Here is an 18,292-nt window from a genome sequence, read left to right on the forward strand (position 1 = left end):
CAGTTGGCCGTTCATGGGGCCTCAGAGAAAGAGTAGGAGCATGTTCCACTGAAGGGTGTCCGCCAGAGGAGGATCCTAGTTAGATCTGTATTTCAGAAAACTCACCAGCTGCAGTATGAAGGATGAATCAGAGGCATAAAATAGTGCAGACAGGAGAGGTTATGAGACTGTTGTGGGGACAAGTCATCTGAACTAAGATAGTGTCAGTGGGGATGGAACATATGGATGTGAGTGGTGTTAAAGAATAATCATCAACTCTGAATCTCTATTTAAATAAACATATTATCTAACACTGTTTACAAAGTGTTTGTTATATGCTGGGCTCTGTTTCAAGTGCTTTCTGGGTAGCAGTGTGTTTGTCATTTACCGCAACCACACGAAGAGCAAACGGGGACACTGAAATGTCTGCTGGGACTCAGTCTGAGGCACTGGGTCCCGAGTCTAAGTGTATCTCCGCTACCCATATCACCAGGGTTGCACTAAATGAGTGCCTGGAAATGCAGAGAGGGGAACTGTGCCATATCTCGATACTGCCACGGAGACCTCGTGCCCAGTAAAGGAAGAAGCCTGGTCAGGTAGCAAGCTCAGCCCTCTTTCCCTCTGGTCATATTAAGTGGGGCATGCAGGAGTGAGATGATGAGGCAAAGGAAATGACAGAAGGTCGGGATGAGGGGAAAGAAGACTGTCTGTGATGTGATGTGGAGGAGTCAAAGATATGGTCAGACAGATGCAGAGATCCCCCTGGGTCAGAGAAGACCAAACCTGAGGAAGCAAAGATGTGAACCACGTGGGAAGATGGTCCCAAAATGCTGCTGAATAATAACATGTAAATTACAGGGCAGGAGGTGAGGGTGATCCCACGTTGGCTAATGGCAGTCATTTCTGAACTATGAATCTATTTTTTTAATTTTTCTTCCTTTTGGTTGTCCTTTTCCTAAATGACAAACGCATTATTTTGGTGGAGGTAAAATAATCTATACACTAGCTGGAGGTGCGGGAAAGGAAGATTGGGGCAGCTCTGAAGTCAGGGGGGAAAAGGAAGAAAACTGTCCTGGGGGTGAAGAGCTGACATTACTGAGGTCACAAGGAGGATAGTGTAATTAAACATGTGAGATTCAAGAAGGAGTAAAGGGTGAAGACCCAGATGCATGTTATAAACAGGAACTGTACCGACTCAGCCATGTACAGCATGGGAGAGAAATCATGGCAGGGGGCTGTCAAGGATTACAGTATCATCAGGGGAAAGATTATTTTTTTGTTTTTGTTAAGTCCCTTATTTAATGGCAGAAAAGCACATAGGTCTTCCCTTTGGCTCAGATGGTAAAGAATTCACTTGCAATGCAGGAGACCCAGGTTTGATCCCTAGGTCAGGAAGGTCCCCTGGAGAAGGAAATGGCAAACCACTCCAGTATTCTTGCCTGGGAAATCCATGGACAAAGGAGCCTGGTGGGCTACAGTCCATGGAGTCGCAAAAGTCAAGACATGACTTCGTGAAACTTTTCTAATGGCAAAAAAAAAAATCATAACACTATTATTTGCTATCCTAACCATTTCAAGCATACAATTAAGAGGTATTAAATATACTTACATTTCTAAGGAACATATTTCTAAAACTTTATCATCTTAAAAGCTAAAACTCTAAATCTATTAAATACTCATCCCCCTGATCTTGGCAACCACCTTTCTACTTCCTATCTCTATGATTTTGACTACCTTATATACTTCATGTAAGTGGATTCATATCAGTATGAGTAAAAGAATATTTGTCCTTTTGTGACTGGCTTACTTTGTTCATCATAATGTCCTCAAAGGTCATCCACGCTGTAGCATATGACAAGATTCCCTTCCTTTTTAAGGTTGTGTAATAGTACATCATATGTATATACCACATTCTCTCTATCCATTCATCTGTCGATAGACATTTGGGTTACTTCCACCTTTGGGACATTGTAAATAATGTTGCCATGAATATGGGTGTGCAAATGGAGAACACTTTTTTGTAATGCAAAAAAAAAGAAAATTCAAAGTTTGTGATACAAAGAAACTTGTTTTCAAAGGAGTGGTTATGAGTGAGAATCTGGATTCAGATGAAAACAGAACAAGATACCAAAGAGACACATCTACCTGTCCCTACTTGGAAGACTGAAATTTGTGCATCAAAATAATAATTCAAAGGCATCATCCTCATCTCCATCATTCAGGCTCAAAATGAAACTGTTTATTGCCTCCTCCAGCCAGTCAGGAATGATTCTCAAATTTATGAAATCTGGAGGGGGGTAGATAATGAAAAGGATAATGCATTTAGTAACAGAACAACTGTTAGTATAAGCAGACTTCAAAGTGCTTCAGACAAACCATTACTCATGCTGAAATTCGACAATAAAAGACTTAAAAAGGAATCTGTTGGTCCGTGTGCATTAATAACAATTGCATAGGCATTTATTTTAGTTCATTTCTCCAGATCTCTTATTATAAATACCCTAAGCCAGTGAAACAGCTGTTTACTTTCTTTTGATGTTCCGCATACACTATGAGAATGGTATCCGGCCTCCAACAGTGCCTCAAAATAGGAAATCAAAGAATTCCTGTAATGAGGTGTAAGGAGCTAACTCGTTCATCTGTCGGCTTAGATTTCTCTTGATTCTTTCCCTGACTAATTGTCCAAGGATGCAGAGTTAACTTTTTTCCAAGAGCCTCTCTCCATCCTCAGCCTCTGTAACTCGCATTTGGGCATGTTTGTTATGTGATACCTTATCAAGGCCATTTTCTTCCAATCAATACCACATGCCAGGTCTATCCTGTTTACAGCCACTTAGGAAAGTAGAAGAGGAACAGAGTTCCTAGAGAGACGCATTAGAGAGTCCAGTTGCGCCGTCACATAATGATCTTCTCTGCATTACAGCCAGTGTTTTAGGTAATTACTAAGTCACGTGTGAACGCGGCTCTGTCTAGCACTTGACTGAATGACGTACATATTCTAAAGCTGTTAAGGAGTGAAAATTTAAACCCTCTGTGGAAATTATGCTTTGGCGAAGTATCTTAATGGAATAGGATAAGTATTCAGCTCTCAAGTGGAAGAAATCCTATTTTACCATCTGCACCAACTTCCACAGATTTCAATAAAGTTTTTGTGAATTTCTAATGGTATTTCCAGTGACCGAAGAGCTGATGTTTTGGGTTATTGGAGAGATGGGCAAGGTAGACAGAGAAAAAAAGAGTCACAGGAGCAATTGTTATGGAGGAGACATCACAGTAGTAGCATATGACAACTTTGGTGCCCTAATTAACAGCAGGCCAACTCTAGAGGAGATGCAATAGACTCATATAGAGAACAGGAGGCCAGAGATCAAATGATACACTGGCACAGCCCTTAATGTCACAATATCTCAAGAAGCAAGAATGGAAAGAACACATTGACACCTTCAAGCATGTAATTTTCTCTACTCAAAACACCAACATGACCCTATTAATCCAAATCAAACCAACAACTTGTGACATTTTTCTCATTTGAAAGCTTAATATTCAAGCAGGCAACTTAATTTTTGACCCTGAATTCAAAAATTAAGAACTTAACCCTGCAGGGTTCAAGAACTCTGGGTCCTTTGAGGCAGGAAATGCAAGGCAGAATAGATTGCGATTCATTAGTCACCTCGCTACATCATGAATTCTCCCAGGGTGGCTGATCAAACCTAATTTCTCCTGCTAGACTCACCGCCAGGAAGGAAGGCCTGTGGACTCAGGAACTGCCCCGTGTGCTAGTGCTGATTCAGTTCGCCATCTTTCATTTCTCTTAATTCTATATAATGTTGATCTCTCTTTCAGATAAACACTTAATTCCTACTATGTGTTAGAGGGCTCCCAGGTGGCTCAGTGATACAGAACCCGCCTGCCAACACAGGAGACGCAGGTACAATAGCTGGGTCGGGAAGATCACCTGGAGGAGAAAATGGCAACCCACTCCAGTATTTTTGCCTGGAGGGCTACAGTCCGCGGGATCCCAAAAAGTCACAAACGACTAAGCATGCACACACTATGTGTTAGGCACTACCTGATTTCTGTAGATAAAATAAACACTGGGTTTGTTCAGTCACACGTTCTTACTAAGTCTTCCTGGCATGCCTTTGAGACTATGAAGACAAACTTCATAAATCCATTTACATCTCAGTACTCTAGTGCTGAATGCATTAACCGAATGCCCCTACTAAAGAAAATAACTAGTCAGAGACCATACCAATCACACCATTTGTACAGCAATATCCATAAACATATCAAGAAATGACACACTGTTAACTTTTAATTATCCACACTAATGAAGGGGAACAGTGGCATGGTTAATCCAAAAAAGTTTACAATCCAATAATAATGTCTATTAGGATTTGGAATTCATTATGTGACTTTCTTCCCAGAAGATTTGCCTTCTGATTATGTTTTCCATGATAAATATTCAAGTGAGAAACTTAATTTCTATCTTAGAGTTTTACAATTTGTAAGCTTCAGCCTCCATGCCAGGCTTATAAAACTAAGACAAAATGTCTTTCATTCAAGTTTATGATACTACCACAACTTCAGATAATCCCATCCTGAACTTTCCATGAATGATGAGTTATCATGAGGTTCCTAATGTCATGCTTTCCCAAGAAATATATGCACAAGGATTCCACTCATAACATTTGAGCTCTTCTCTCATAATTTTTTTCCCTCTCTCATTCTTTTAACTCATCCTTCTTAGTCTGTTTAGGGACTGGGTCACAATAAACATTTCTTTCTCATGGTTCTGAAGGCTGCTGAGTCCAGGATCAAGGCTCCAGCACGGTCACATTCATTGTGATGAGGGCTGTTTTCCTGGTTCACAGCTGGTACCGTCCAGCTGTCCTCACTTGGTGGAAGCGACTAGGGATTTCTGTGGGGTCTCTTTCATAAGGCACTAATTCCATTCAAGAGGGCTCCACCACCATCTTTGGGGGATTAGGATTTCAACCTATGAAATGGCAACCCCCTCCAGTACTCTTGCCTGGAAAACCCCATGGACAGAGGAGCCTGGTGGGAGACAGTCCATAGACTCACAAAGAGTTGGGTAGGACTGAGCATACATAAAGAATTTTACGAATTTGGAGAGAACACAAACATTCAGGCCATAGAATCATCTTGTTCAACTGTGTATTACTCATCCACATATTGATTTAAACCTTTGAGTCCCTATATTAGTCCATCATCCCTGTAATAATACTTAGTGACAAGCTACCTCAAAGCCCAACAACTTAAAGCAAGGATACTTATTGCTTGCACACAGATCCTCATATTAACTGAAGTCAGATCAAGCTCTAGACCTTGTTCAATTCTGCTCCTTGCGTGCCCCCAGCTGCCCCCAGTTCAACCAGCAGCTCCAGTGGAACACAGGAGCACAGGAAGACAAGACAAGTACCCAGGTGCATTTAAAACCTCTGTTTACATCATGTCTGCTCACACTCCACTGGCTAAGGAAGTCATATTGCCAAGTTCAAAGTCAATGAGGCAAAAAAGCTGTATAACACCCCCCACTCCAGAAGAAAAGAATGAAGGCAAATTATCGCTCAAAAACACTCCAATCTATCATTTAAAGTGTATTAAACTCTCCAGTAGACTCTGGAAATATCAGAATGAATAAGCCATGACTTCTGTCCTCAAGGAACTCACATTTTAGGGGAAGAAAGTACTAAAAAGACAATGTTAAAACTGCTAAGCAAAGACCCATCTGAAATACTATGTGAGAAGGGGGAACAGGATGAAGGAGTCCAGGGCCTCCTGAGTTGAGGGAACCAGCAAAGTCTTCACATCTGAGTGCCTGAGGTGATATTTGAAGATAAACATGAGTGTCCAGGGGAAAAGATAAAGATGCACGAGAGTAAATATTCTCTTCAGTAAACGATGGATCACACGTTATGACTAGAACCCAGTATATGTGAGGGTAGCTGAGGACAAAATCAGTCCTATAAGCTAATAAATTCAGGTTATGAAAGCCCTTATATTGATAAGTTCAGAATTCATCCTATTTGGCAATGAGCAGATAGCTGGACATCAGAGGAGCAAGAGATAGCCCAGATATCATCAGAACTTGATTTTGAGAAGACACCCAGCGGCAGGGCAGAGGCAACACTGGAGGGATGCTGGGGAGAGGAGAGGAGGGAGGGTCAGTGCAGGGGCTATGGCAGCAGTGCAGGCAGACCAACCCTGACCTGAACCAGGACAGCACCAGAAGCAAGGAAGGAGAGAGAGACAAATCGGAAAACATTTTGGATGTAAAATCAGAACCTGATTAGATGAGAGACAGAGAGAAGATGAAGGGGGCGGGAACTATGATTTCCCAAACTCATGCAACGAGTTGAAAGGTTAAGCCAATTCTTCTTTCTGCTTTCCAGAGCACCCTGCAGTACGGCTCCTCCTTTCTACATCCACTCAGGAGACAAAGAAGTCTGCCTCTCAGCCTAATTAAAAGTCCTAGGGCAGCAGAAGAGAAGAGGGGTTTAGGCAGAGGAAGAGTCGTTTGATGAGAAAAGATTGATATAAACCTTTCCACAATCAGTGGAACACAGGTGAGTAGATGGAGCAGGTTCTTTATCGAGTCCCTTTAATCACCTAACTCAGATCAATACCCCTTGAGAGGCACATAAATTAATTCTCCAAACAAATAGCTAATGCCTGTGGAGAGATGGCCACAGTGTTTAAACACTCCAGGTCCCCTGTGATGGGCAGTAATGAAAGAAAGACAGCTATGAACCCAGAGGCAGAACCTGTGCTTGGAAGTGTGCAGCGTCAGAGAGCAAAAATTCCTGACCATACTGACACTTCATCTGAGCTGACGCCGGTGGACAGTTACCCATAGATGATGCAGTCCTCCACTGGCCTTGAGCACTCAGATGCTGGAGAGAATGGCTCTTCTATTTCTCGGCCTTAAGCACTCAGATGCTGGAGAGAATGGCTCTTCTATTTCTCCACTGACCCCTTCCCATCTTTCCACACCCACTAGGTTGGAAGGAGAGGTAGTGAGAAGGGAGGAGCTTAATGTGTCTCCTAGAACTCCAAGCTCCCAACACAGCCTAGTGGAAAAGAGCAGAGAAAGACTGTGCTTCAAGGCCGATTTACCAGCCATGGAATGCTGGACAAGTCTCTTCACCTCTGAGTCCCCGTTAATGAAAGTTAATACCTACTTTTCCAATTATAGTGATGCTAGGATAAGATGATCCCACAGGTCTACACCCTCAGGTACACTGAAAACTGTTAGAATATTTTCTCCCTCATCTCATATATTCCTTTGCTAAACTGGGGCTGATTTACTTCAAGAATTGTCACACAAGATTGCTTACAAAACTTCCCCAAGTAGAAATTCTGCAGAGGCAACATATGGCTTGTATAATACAAACTAGCATGATATTGTTTCCCATCTTCAATCTTTCTCCTGCTACTTCCTCTGACGGGAAGAGCCAAAACAAAATTCTAAAGCTCAGCCATGTGTGCCGAGAGCAAGGCCAAGGGTTAATGCAAGCCTTTCTAAATGATCCTAGTTGTTGTGCTAAATAATGGTAGCCATTATCAGTATTAATAATAAAGGCTATTCCACCAAACTGGTATGTGTATGTCTTGCTTAAATGTGAGGCAAAGAGGTCAAGGCATGAATGATGAGACTGGATTTCTTTTTTCAGAGTGACCTCAGGGCAATTTCTAAGAGGTTCAACCAACACAGGAAATAGGCACACAGCTTCTTCCTGATCTGACATCATTTCTGCAGCCTACAATAATCCCCCGGATTGAGAATTAATATGCAAATTCCCCAATTACATGGCCAAGAATTGTACAGGTCTCACTGGGAGTGGTATATGATTTCTCAGGTCTCTGCCTTCCTCAATAGAGGACTCTGGGAACCTCAAGCTTAGGATTGTCACTGAAACCATTAGTGTCACTAAATTAACCAGCCCTCAGAATTAGCTAAGAGAAAGTGTATATTGATCTGATTTAGCGATGTGAGAACAGAAGCAGTTACTTTATGATTAACCTTTTCAGAGTCTTCTTAGGCTACTCATATTTCTCAGCCAGTAGAAAGATTACTGAGGAATCATTAAAACTTCTCTAGAACCACTGAGTCTTTGTGCCATTATTTCCCTTAAAATAAGCAAATTACTTATACCTTCAACTTGTAAGCCTTGTTTAGGTTATTTAAGGCAAAGATATGGAGACACATAAATGTAAAATAATGGTCCCTAGCCTTGAGGAAACTCAGTATTTGATAGATAAAATTATTATCCTTTTCATTCATGCTGAAGTTAACAAAGTGCCTTTCATATAATTTCATTAAAATGTTCACCACTATGAGAGCTTTATCCCTGATTTATATATTAGGACAAAGACAAGTAACACAACTGCCAGGAGTCTCAAAGTATTAAGAACCCAGACGAAGGAGCAATTAGTTCTGTAAAGATGGAGTGGAAGTATGAGAGATCAGGAAAACCTATGAGCATGGTGAGGTTCTGGGTGTTGAAGGGCCAGCAAAAGTTGGATGGATCATCTAAGTACTGTATAAAATATCTACTATGAACCAAGCATTATGCTTGAGACTGAGACATACAAACACAAGGCAGATGCCATCCCTGCCCTCCAGCAACCTACACTCCCGTAGAAGACAAGACCTGTCTCAAAGACAAGGTCACCTCAAACTCCACCTGTGATCTATGGGTAAAGCACAGCTTAAATCCCCAGTGGGCACTGTATACCTCCACCCTAGCCACCAGTTCTTCTCCATCCATTAAACACGTTAGTAACCAAAAAGGAATGGCCAATAAATCATCTGAAATTTATTACCGTCAGCCTAGATCTGAAACCTAGGTTGATGAAAAGAAAGGAAGGCAGAAAGGTGGCCCACACGCTGCGGGTCAGGAACCGTCCACAGCAACCACGTGCCTAGGCAGTCCTGGGCTCCAGGGATCACGGGCTAGAAGAGAAGACAGCAGAAGAACCATCTTAGAGACAGTACTTATGGATCCGCCCAAGATGGCGGCCTTGCTCTGGAGAGGACAAGAGGCCCCTGAGACGCGCCGGCTTGGGGGAGGGGGAATGATAAACAGCAGCGGCAGAGCACCTGCTGGAGCACCGAACTTTCACTGGTTTGGATCTCAACTCCAGCGAGGGCGTGCATGACCTCGGACAAGTTATTTCGTCTCTCTGACTAAGTTTTCTCTTTGGATCTCAACTCCAGTGAGGGCCTGCATGACCTCGGACAAGTTATTTCGTCTCTCTGACTAAGTTTTCTCTTTGGATCTCAACTCCAGCGAGGGCCTGCATGACCTCGGACAAGTTATTTCGTCTCTCTGACTAAGTTTTCTCTCCTGTAAAATGAGTATGCTTAATAATAAGTAGGCTTAAAAAGCCTACTTCAGAGAGTGCTGTTAAAGATTAAAAGACTTCATTTAAAAATGCCAAGCACTCACAATAATGCCTGGTGCAAAATAAGCACCATTTCAGTGTCAGATGCTTTTATATGTCAAGGCTGAGGGTTAGAGGGACTCAATCACTCTGACCTCCTTGAAAAGCATGTCATATAATCAATTAAATTCCTTATATTTGACTCTTCAAATAATTACTTCCAATATACAATTCAAATGATCACTCCGAAGCCAGTTATTCCTCTCCTTCAAGCCTGCTAAAGCCTAACACCTTAGGAAATATGACAGCTTCCTGGTGGGCATGATAATTTTTAGCAGTATTGTCTGATATTGACTCATGATTTGCTCTGAAACCTTCCATGACCATATGCACCCAGACACACACATTTACACACACACACACACACAGCAATATAGTGTAAGGTCTTTTGTGTCTGATAAACCCAAGTTCAAATCCCCTACCATTTATAAGTGTGTGATAATGGACAAATTGTTGAATTTGCTAGCCTCATTCTCCTCATCTTAAAATGGGAGCAATAAAACCCATTTTAAATAAAATGAGTTTCTGTCTATCAGCATGTAGTCAGGGCCTGTGACAAGGAAACATTCTATAAATGGCAGCTAAAAAGCACCCATAGAGCATTACTCATCTGGAAAGGGGTCTCATAGAAATGATGCAATTTTTCTTTACAATGAGGTTATCGATTCCCTTTAAGGAGACTCTCAGCAGGATAGATGACCCTTCATTATTTCCATGGCAGACTCCTGGCATTTGGGGGTTCCAAACAAATCTGATTTACCACATCTGTGAGTCGCAAAGGTCGATAGACATTTCTTTGTAATGGCAGAAAATTATCGCATCGATAAAAATTGACCATTGTTCACATACAGAAGTTCTCCAAAGAGCATTGTCTGGGGTCTTCTGAAATGCAGAAGGCAAGGTTGATTAGGATCCACCATCTTTATCCAGAGGATTCTTTTTTTTTTTTTTAATAAATTTATTTATTTTAGTTGGGGGCTAATTATTTTACAATATTGTGGTGGTTTTTGCCATACACTGACATGAATCAGCCATGGGTTTACATATGTTCCCCATCCTGAACCCCTCTCCCACCTCCCTCCCCATCCCATCCCTCTGGGTCATCCCATTGCCCCAGCTCTGAGCATTTGTCTCATGCATCGAACATGGAATGGTGTTCTGTTTCACATATGATAATATACATGTTTCAATGCTATTCTCTCAGAATGTCCCACCCTCACCTTCTCCCTCAGAGTCCATAAGACTGTTCTATGCATCTGTGTCTCTTATTCTGTCTCGCATATAGGGTTATCATTACCATCTTTCAAATTCCATATATATGCATTAGTATACTGTATTGGTGTTTTTCTTTCTGGCTTACTTCACTCTGTATAATGGGCTCCAGTTTCACCCATCTCAATAGAACTGATTGAAATGTATTCTTTTTAATGGCTGTGTAATATTCCATTGTGTATATGTACCACAGTTTCCTTATCCATTCGTCTGCTGATGGACATCTAGGTTGCTTCCATGCCCTGGCTATTATAAACAGTGCTGTGACGAACATTGAGGTACACGTGTCTCTTTCAATATAAGGGCAAACCAAACCAGGTACAGTCACAAAATAAACCAGAGTGTAGAAAAGAACAAATGATTCCCTGCCTCTAGAAAATCATCAACCCTCAACACTGCTTCTGCAGGGATCTCTTAAGAGCCATACTTAATTATGTCACTTTCTCTTTAAGATCCTTCAGTGGCGCCCCACTTCCCATAAGCTAAAATCCACCCTAACTCACTGCTCCTCTTCAGCCTCATCCTTTGCCATTCTCCCCGACTATATCCACAACCTATACTCCAGTCCCACCAATTCTCATTGTCAACTCATCAAATCGCTCCTTAGACTCATGAAAGTTTACACGTCACTTCTTTGAGTCACTAATGTTGTTGCCAGCCATTCTGACTGTGATTCAACAGACTCTGTGATGATTTATTATTTTGTTCACCTTTCAGTCATGCCAGATCAACAAGACTCTTATAGTGCGCAATGCTTCCATGTCCTTTTTTAAGTCATAACCAATTTCCCATCAACTCTGATACAGGGCTTATTATTTAACTTTACTGAACTAACACCCAAAAAAGATTCCTTTTCATTATAGAGGACTGGAATGCAAAAGTAGGAAGTCAAGAGATACCTGGAGTAATAGGCAAGTTTGCCCTTGGAGTACAAAATGAAGCAGGGCAAAGGCTAAGAGAGTTTTGCCAAGAGAATGCACTGGTCATAGCAAACACCCTCTTCCAACAACACAAGAGAACACTCTACACACAGACATCACCAGATGGTCAACATCAAAATCAGACTGATTATATTCTTTGCAGCCAAAGACAAAGAAGCTCTATACAGTCAGCAAAAAACAAAACCAGGAGCTGACTGTGGCTCAGATCATGAACTCCTTATTGCCAAATTCAGGCTTAAACTGAAGAAAGTAGGGGAAACCACTAGAACATTCCAGTATGATCTAAATCAAATCCCTTATGATTATACAGTGGAAGTGAGAAATAGATTCAAGGGATCACATCTAATAAACAGAGTGCCTGAAGAACTATGGATGGAGGTTCATGACAATGTACAGGAGACAGTGATCAAGACCATCCCCAAGAAAAAGAAATGCAAAAAAGCAAAATGGTTGTCTGAGGAGGCCTTAAAAATAGCTGAGAAAAGAACAGAAGTAAAAGGCAAAGGAGAAAAGGAAAGATATACCCATTTAAATGCAGAGTTCCAAAGAATAACAAGGAGAGATAAGAAAGCCTTTCTGAGTGATCAATGCAAAGAAATAGAGGAAAACAATAGAATGGGAAAGACTAGAGATCTCTTTAAGAAAATTAGAGATACCAGGGGAATATTTCATGCAAAGATGGGTTCAATAAAGGACAGAAATGATATGGACCTCACAGAAGCAGAAGACATTAAGAAGAGGCGGCAAGAATACACAGAAGAACTGTACAAAAAAGATCTTCATGACCCAGATAACCATGACGGTGTGATCACTCACCTAGAACCAGACATCCTGGAATGTGAAGTCAAGTGGACCTTGGGAAGCATCCCTACGAACAAAGCTACTGGAGGTGATGGAATTCCAGTTGAGCTATTTCAAATCCTAAAAGATGATGCTGTGAAAGTGATGCACTCAATATGCCAGCAAATTTAGAAAACTCAGCAGTGGCCACAGGACTGGAAAAAGTCAGTTTTCATTCCAATCCCAAAGAAAGGCAATGCCAAAGAATGCTCAAACTACCACACAATTGCACTCATCTCACACACTAGCAAAGTAATGCTCAAAATTCTCTAAGTCAGGCTACAATAGTACGTGAACCATGAACTTTCAGATGTTCAAGTTGGATTTAGAAAAAGCAGAGGAACCAGAGATCAAATTGCAAACATCCATTGGATCATCGAAAAAGCAAAAGAGTTCCAGAAAAACATCTACTTCTTCTTTATTGACTATGCCAAAGCCTTTGACTGTGTGGATCACAACAAATTGTGGGAAATTCTCAAAGAGACAGGAATACCAGACCACCTGAGCTGCCTCTTGAGAAATCTGTATGCAGGTCAGGAAGCAACAGTTAGAACTGGACATGGAACAATGGACTGGTTCCAAATCAGGAAAGGAGTATGTCAAGGCTGTATATTGTCACCCATCTTATTTAACTTATATGCAGAATACATTAAGTGAAATGCCAGGCTGCATGAAGCACAAGCTGGAATCAAGATTGCCAGGAGAAATATCAATAACCTCAGATACGCAGATAACTCCACCCTTATGACAGAAAGTAAAGAGGAACTAAAGAGCCTCTTAATGAAAGTGAAAGAGAAGAGTAAAAAAGCTGGCTTAAAACTCAAGATTTAAAGATCATGGCATCCGGTCCCATCAGTTCAGTTCAGTCACTCAGTTGTGTCCGACTCTTTGTGACCCTATGAACCGCAGCACGCCAGGCCTCCCTGTCCATCACCAACTCCCTGAGTCCACCCAAACCCATGTCCATCGAGTCGGTGATGCCATCCAGCCATCTCATCCTCTGTCATCCCCTTCTCCTCCTGCCTTCAATCTTTCCCAGCATCAGGGTCTTTTCAAATGAGTCAGCTCTTCACATCAGGTGGCCAAAGTATTGGAGTTTCAGCTTTAACATCAGTCCTTCCAATGAACACCCAGGACTGATCTCCTTTAGGATGGACTGGTTGGATCTCCTTGTAGTCCAAGGGACTCTCAAGAGTCCTCTCCAATACCACAGTTCAAAAGCATCAATTCTTCTGTGCTCAGCTTTCTTTATAGTCCAGCTCTCATATCCATACATGACCACTGGAAAAACCATAGCCTTGACTAGACAGACCTTTGTTGGCAAAGTAATGTCTCTGCTTTTTAATATGCTGTCTAGGTTGATCATAACTTTCCTTCCAAGGACTAAGCATCTTTTAATTTCATGGCTGCAGTCACCATCTGCAGTGATTTTGGAGCCCAGAAAAATAAAGTCAGCCACTGTTTCCACTGTTTCCCTATCTATCTGCCATGAAGTGATGGGACCGGATGCCATGATCTTGGTTTTCTGAATGTTGAGCTTTAAGCCAACTTTTTCACTCTCCTCTTTCACTTTCATCAAGAGGCTCTTTAGTTCTTCTTCACTTTCTGCCATAAGGGTGGTGTCATCTGCATATGTGAGGTTATTGATATTTCTCCTGGCAATCTTGATTCCAGCTTGTGCTTCCTCCAGCCCAGCATTTCTCATCACTCCTTTGCAAACAGATGGAGACACAATGGAACCAGTGACAGACTTTATTTTCTTGAGTTCCAAAATCACTGCAGATGGTGACTGCAGCCATGAAATTAAAAGATGCTTGCTCCTTGGAAGAAAACCTATGACCAACCTAGACAGCATATTAAAAAGCAGAGACATTACTTTGCCAACAAATGTCCGTCTAGTCAAAGCTATGGTTTTTCCATTAGTCATGTATGGATGTGAGAGCTGGACTATAAAGAAAGCTGAGCACAGAAGAATTGATGCTTTTGAACTGTGGTATTGGAGAGGACCTTTGAGAGTCCCTTGGACTGCAAGGAGATCCAACCAGTCCATTCTAAAGGAAATCAGTCCTGAATATTCATTGGAAGGACTGATGCAAAAGCTGAAACTCTAATACTTTGGCCACCTGATGTGAAGAACTGACTCATTTGAAAAGACCCTGATGTTGGGAAAGATTGAAGGTGGTAGGAAAAGGGGACGACAGAGGATGAGATGGTTGGATGGCATCACCGACTCAATGCACATGGGTTTGTGTGGAATCTGGGAGTTGGTGATGGACAGGGAGGCCTGGAGTGCTGCGGTTCATGGGGTCACAGAGTCGGACAAAACTGAGCGACTGAACTGAACTGAGGTGAGTGCCACTTGGGAAGCCCCACTTTACTGTTACAAGCTGGATATTATTATACGTTCTGATGTCACATAGCTAGTTAATAACTGTTCTAATCAACACAGACATCAGAATCAGACAGAAATGGGCTAAAGTCTGATTGGGGTGTCAGTTCAGTTCAGTCACTCAGTCGTGTCTGACTCTTTGCGACCCCATGAATTGAAGCACACCAAGCCTCTCTGTCCAACACCAACTCCCAGAGTCTACCCAAACCCATGTGCATTGAGTCGGTGATGCCATCCAACCATCTCATCCTCTGTCCTCCCCTTCTCCTCCCGCCTTCAATCTTTCCCAACATCAGGGTCTTTTCCAATGAGTCAGCTCTTCACATCAGGTGGCCAAAGTATTGGAGCTTCAGCTTCAGCATCAGTCCTTCCAATGAATATTCAGGACTGATTTCCTTTACGATGGACTGATTGGACCTCCTTGCAGTCCAAGGGACTCTCAAGAGTCTTCTCCAACACCACAGTTCAAAGGCATCAATTCTGCGGCGCTCAGCTTTCTTCACTGTCCAACTCTCACATCCATACATGACCACTGGAAAAACCATAGCCTGGACTAGACGTACTTTTGTTGGCAAAGTAATGTCTCTGCTTTTAAATATGCTATCTAGGTTGGCCATAACCTTCCTTCCACGGAGTAAGCGTCTTTTAATTTCATGGCTGCAATCACCATCAGCAGTGATTTTGGAGCCCAAAAAAATAAAGTCTGACACTGTTTCCACTGTTTCCCTATCTATTTCCCATGAAGTGATGGGACCAGATGCCATGATCTTAGTTTTCTGAACGTTGAGCTTTAAGCCAACTTTTTCACTCTCCTCTTTCACCTTCATCAAGAGGCTCTTTAGTTCTTCTTCACTTTCTGCCATAAGGGTGGTGTCATCCACATATCTGAGGTTATTGATATTTCTCCTGGAAATCTTGATTCCAGCTTGTGTTTCTTCCAGCCCAGCATTTCTCATGATGTACTCTGCATAGAAGTTAAATAAGCAGGGTGACAATATACAGCCTTGACGTACTCCTTTTCCTATTTGGAACCAGTCTGTTGTTCCATGTCCAGTTCTAACTGTTGCTTCCTGACCTGCATACAGGTTACAGGTTTCTCAAGAGACAGGTCAGATGGTCTGGTATTCCCAGGTTGGGGTGTACCACCACTTATTTGCCATATGACTATTTGAAAGTAACCTGTTCGTGTTTTTACTGCTGTATCATGACTGCCCAGCAGGTGCTTAGCAAATGTTTCAAGGAATTAATCAACCTCAGCTCGCTCTGTAAGATGGGCTTGATAACGGCACCTACTTCTAATGCTGCTGCGAGGATTACATAAGATGATCCAAACACTTAGCATAGTGCCCAACTCCTGGTAGGGGGTCAAAAAATGATAGTTTTTATTATTATGTTACTTGTCCCATTCCAATCTTAACCTCAAACACCACCTCCAGTCGAAACACAATGTTACCTTTACAATACCATAAACCTCCTGCGGAGAAGGTAATGGCACCCCACTCCAGTACTCTTGCCTGGACAATCCCATGGACGGAGGAGCCTGGTAGGCTTCAGTCCATGGGGTCGCTAAGAGTCGGACACGACTGAGAGACTTCACTTTCACTTTTCACTTTCATGCACTGGAGAAGGAAATGGCAACCCACTCCAGTGTTCTTGCCTGGAGAATCCCAGGGACGGGGGAGCCTGGTGGGCTGCTATCTATGGGGTCGCACAGAGTCGGACACGACTGAAGCGACTTAGCAGCAGCAGCAGCAAACCTCCTGCTTTCCAGTGTCCACCTCGCCCAGTCTCTTCCTGGTGAAACCCTCACATCAAGGGTTAATTTCCACTTCATTGAAGCAGATATTTTCTACTCCAGAAAAACTGTTTCATACTATTCTGCACAGACACTGAACCATCTCCAAATCCTCTGCACCAGGAAAACTGGGCCACACCCGTTCCCATAAAGACACTTTACGGTCCCCCCCTCTTCCACACCAGGAGAACTAGACCCCACTCCTTCCCATACACACAGCACATGGCTCCCGCATCCTCTGTACCAGGAAGACTGGACTCTACCTTTTCTTTCATGGGCATCATCTGGTTCCACATTCTCTGCTCCAGGACACTGGGCCCCACCTCTGCCCACAGGAACACTGCAGTGCTATTCTCTGTGCCAAGAAAACAGAGGCCCATCCTTCCAGCATGGATACCACATGGCTCCTGTACCCTCAGCTCTAGGAAAACTAGACACCAGCTTTCTGTACATGGACACTATATGGTTCCTACACTTGCATCACTGCAGAGTTTGGTTATATAGTGACAAACCAACCTGGATTCAACTCTTAGGAAGTCCCTTAACATCTCTGAGCTTTGGCAATAGCTGCACAGTGTAATTCTTAGCAAATGACCCAACGAAACACGATGAACAATTAGAGTGTTCTTGGAGGAAGCCAGCAGAGATGGCTGCCCTGCTTCACTGTACCTTGCCACGGGCTGGACAGGAGCTTCACCTCCAGAATAACACTGCCATCTTTTTGCTTTATTTGGCCTTATTGTTTCTCCATTTGGGAGCCAAGTTATAGCCTCATAAAACAGCAGGAGTGCCAGAGAAATTGCTTAAATACAGTAACCATTAAAACCTCAAACTGCTGTGCTAATTAAATTGCCTTATTGCAACAAATTTTGTAATACAAGGCAAGTAAAAATGCCAGTCTCTCTCTTTGGCAAGAGGAAATAAACCCTTCTAGTTACGCTCACACTTGACTCCAAGGCAGACTGCAGCCCAGGGAAAGAGTGTACTCTCAGATCAGCTGGCTGGATTTCCCTCTACTCCAGGGAGGCTTCTACTCAGTCAGTGGCAGTTACTCAGGGCTGGTGGATGACAACAGAAAAACAACTGCCACTGAGTAAGGATTGGTTGCTGGCTGGATCCAAGAGTTCAACAGAGAAGCTCAGAGGGTTTTGTGCAAACAACTAGTCAGCAATAACTGAGCACCTGGCATCTGCATGTGATATATTAAGTTATTAAGCCCCCTGGTGTCAAGTCCTTGAATAAAACAGAAAGACTGCCCACATGAAAAGGGTACACAATGTAATTCTTAGGTCAGGAAGGTTAATAATGCAGACTCTGGAGCCAGATTGCCTGATAGGCACTCTCGTCTACCACTTACTAGCTGAATGCCCTTGAATTAGTACTTAACCTCTCTATGCCTCATATGTAAGCCAAGGCTAATACTAGTGAGTATTTAAGAAGGCCAGATGAGAATTAAATAAGTTAATATAGGAGAACAGTTTAACATGGGGTCTAGCACGTCTATTTATTTACACTAAATTTGGGGAATATTATTACAGTTACTATCAGTGATCAAAATACTGATCAGGAAATCAGAATTCCAGTCTCAGCTCTTCCTCTTATCTG

General features: G+C 42.5%; 1 long non-coding RNA gene across 1 annotated transcript in view; it reads right to left on the minus strand.

Annotated features, from left to right (window-relative positions):
• Window positions 1-1,250: 1,250 nt before the first annotated feature.
• Window positions 1,251-18,292, minus strand: part of LOC145527276 (uncharacterized) — a 50,570-nt gene continuing 33,528 nt past the window's right edge. Inside the window, exons 2-3 of the long non-coding RNA XR_014069625.1 lie at window positions 8,830-8,959; window positions 1,251-2,266 (exon numbers count right to left, since the gene is read on the minus strand). This is a non-coding gene — a long non-coding RNA (uncharacterized LOC145527276). The remainder of the gene's footprint in view (window positions 2,267-8,829; window positions 8,960-18,292) is intronic.

The sequence above is a fragment of the Giraffa tippelskirchi genome, chromosome 11 (genome assembly GCF_054371585.1).
Source record: "Giraffa tippelskirchi isolate mGirTip1 chromosome 11, T2T-mGirTip1v1.2.pri, whole genome shotgun sequence".
NCBI classification, from domain to species: Eukaryota; Metazoa; Chordata; class Mammalia; order Artiodactyla; family Giraffidae; genus Giraffa; species Giraffa tippelskirchi.